This window comes from Bidens hawaiensis, unplaced genomic scaffold (genome assembly GCF_021521415.1).
Source record: "Bidens hawaiensis isolate Kalapana, Puna unplaced genomic scaffold, B.hawaiensis_p1.1 tig00047535_1, whole genome shotgun sequence".
Classification (NCBI taxonomy): domain Eukaryota; kingdom Viridiplantae; phylum Streptophyta; class Magnoliopsida; order Asterales; family Asteraceae; genus Bidens; species Bidens hawaiensis.
This window is the reverse complement of record NW_027498500.1, coordinates 20,748-23,474: the sequence shown is the minus strand read 5'-3', so window position 1 is coordinate 23,474 and position 2,727 is coordinate 20,748. Positions and strand designations below refer to the sequence as shown.

The 2,727-nt window shown below is 35.4% G+C and overlaps 1 pseudogene; it reads right to left on the bottom strand.

Annotated features, from left to right (window-relative positions):
* Positions 1–380: 380 nt before the first annotated feature.
* On the bottom strand, positions 381–2,435 carry LOC143597067 (berberine bridge enzyme-like 8 pseudogene; annotated as a pseudogene).
* Between the last annotated feature and the right edge of the window lie 292 nt (positions 2,436–2,727).

Genomic DNA, 2,727 nt, shown 5'->3' with positions numbered 1-2,727 from the left:
TCAATCAAATCAACTATCCGAGACATTTTATAACGCAACGAAAGAATGAACAAGAATCTCTCACAGAACAATTTGAAAATATGAATTAAAAAAAAACACATATTTAACCATAGAAAGAGTTATTACATTAAAACCAAAGAATTATTACAAATATTATACTTGTTTACAAAGAATTATTACATTAAAACCAAATAAATACTCTTATTCGTTATACAGATGTTCATATTGCTTAATATAAAAGGATTAATATTAATATGTATTTTTTCAGAATTACAAAGCAAAATTTAGAAAACCATATAATTTTGATTGTATAAAATACAAGTCAAAACTATATAATTAACATCTGAATTTTGACTTTGACATGGTGAAAAGTTCTTGCACGAGTGTATTTACGATGACAATGTTGGGATACTTTGCTCATTCCTAAAGAAGTTATGAGGATCAACTCTGGTCTTCACACTTACCAGCCTCTTGTAATTCGTCTCTTTGAAATATTTATGCCCATAGACCATTCCTTCAATATAAGCATTCCTTCCATGGTTGTTGATGCCAATATCCAAATCTCTATAGTTCAAAAATGCTTCTCTTGGGTTCTTTGACACAAATGGAGTCATGTATTCGTACATTAGCCTTGTGAAATTCAAGTATCTATTTGCAGCTTCATCACCAAGTTCGTCCCAGTTTACTTCGTATTGGATCTTAGCTATGTTACCCGATCGATGTGGAAAGGGCTTTGCAAATTCTGATATTTTGTTCATTCTTCCACCATACGGGTTGAAAGCCAACATCTGGTTTTCGAGTTCTTTCATCCTTTCAAATATGAACTCAAACCCTTGCTTAGAAATAGGGTTTTGCACATAATCGGATTTGATCTTGAATGGGTTGAGTCTTTGAGGTGTACGGCTTAAGAGGGTGGTGGTCGGAGTACCAATGACAAAGCCCGTGTAATAAAGCACCGACTCAACCCAACTCATTTCAATACAATCTGATTCCTGTAACCCTAACTCGGGAAAATCTTTGTTCAATAGTGTAACAAGATTTGTTGAGTTTCCTAGATATAAGGTGGGAAAAATAGCACGGATTGTCTTTTCACCGTTTGTGTTGTTCATGACATTAAATGTCATTCGAAGAAAAAGATTGTTATCTAGCTTATCAGCAACTTGTACCCACCGTTCGGCGATGGTGCTAAGGTTTTGTTCCTCTATTCTTTCGATGGTAAAGACCGTCACAACTTCTGGAACATGAACAAGTTTGATCTTGTATGCTAGAACCACCCCGAAACTAACACCACCTCCACCAGTGATAGCCCAAAACAAATCCTCACCCATACTCTTTCGATTCAAAAGCTTACCATTCACATCAATTATTTGAGCATCAACAATATTATCAACAGATAAACCGTACTTTCTCATCAAGTTACCATACCCTCCACCACTAAAATGTCCACCAACACCAACAGTTGGGCAAACACCCGCGGGAAAGCCATGCTTGTTACTTTTCTCCGCGATTCGATAGTAGACTTCACCAAGAGTCGCACCGGTTTGAACCCATGCAGTTTCTTGTTTGATGTCTACATTTATCGACCTTAAATTGAACATGTCAACAATAAAGAAGGGTTGGTTCGTGTTTGTAAGGTAGGAAAGACCTTCATAATCATGGCCACCGCTTCTTGTTTTCATTAACAACCGATGTTTTTTACCACAAACAATAGCTGCCTGAATGTGGGAAACATGTTCGGCTGTGATGATGACAAAGGGTTTTGGTGTCGTAGTTTCATTGAACCGAAGGTTTCGGATGTAATTTTGCAAGACGGTGGAGAAAGATGAGTTTCCGGGAGTGTAGACCTCTCTGGAGATCGGAAATGAAGGGTCCGCTTGGTTGTTTAGACAATGAATGAAGGGATCTGTGATGGGATCAGAAGTTGCATAAGATTGAGTAGAGAACAATACAAGGAGAGTGAAAAGGGATATTTGCATGTTGAAAGAAGATATGATTGCCATATTGCATGCTCATGAGGTTGCTTGGAACATGCAATTTATAGACAATCCAAACTCGTAATATATGTTTACCTTCAAAAATGTCTTACTAAAACTTAATCCAAAGTTGAAAAATCAGATTGGTACACACCGATTCTAAGATGATTATTCATATAAAAAACAATTAAATTAGGTGAAAGTGTATACGTATATGCATGATATTAATATAAATAAATAAAAATCTGGACACGAAAAATGGATATAATTGACATAGCTTGTTGCATGAGGCTTACTTAATTTTCAATATTCAATAACTTAAGTATTTAACACGTTTACACTCAGTTTTCCCATTACTAATTACACGTGGATATATTAAGCTACACTTTGGAAAATACACGTAGGCTAACTTGAAAGCTATTTTTGACTCAAGGTAAATCAAAGCATTAATTATCCACTACAAGAAAAATACCATGTAGAAAGGGACGACATATACTATAGCATAAACCTCTCGCTGATATGTATGCATAGCAAGTAGAGAATGACAAGGTGCAACATTTGTTTCATCAATGAGTATGATATGCAGACAACTGTTACTATGTACTTGCCACACCAAGCATCCACTTTACATTATTCTTATTTTAGCAACAACTTGGTTTTCCATCATATATTAACGACATGATGGAAACTTAGGTTCAAATTTGTGCGCGGTTTGTATTATATATTGAATTTTACATTGTATATGAACATGGTC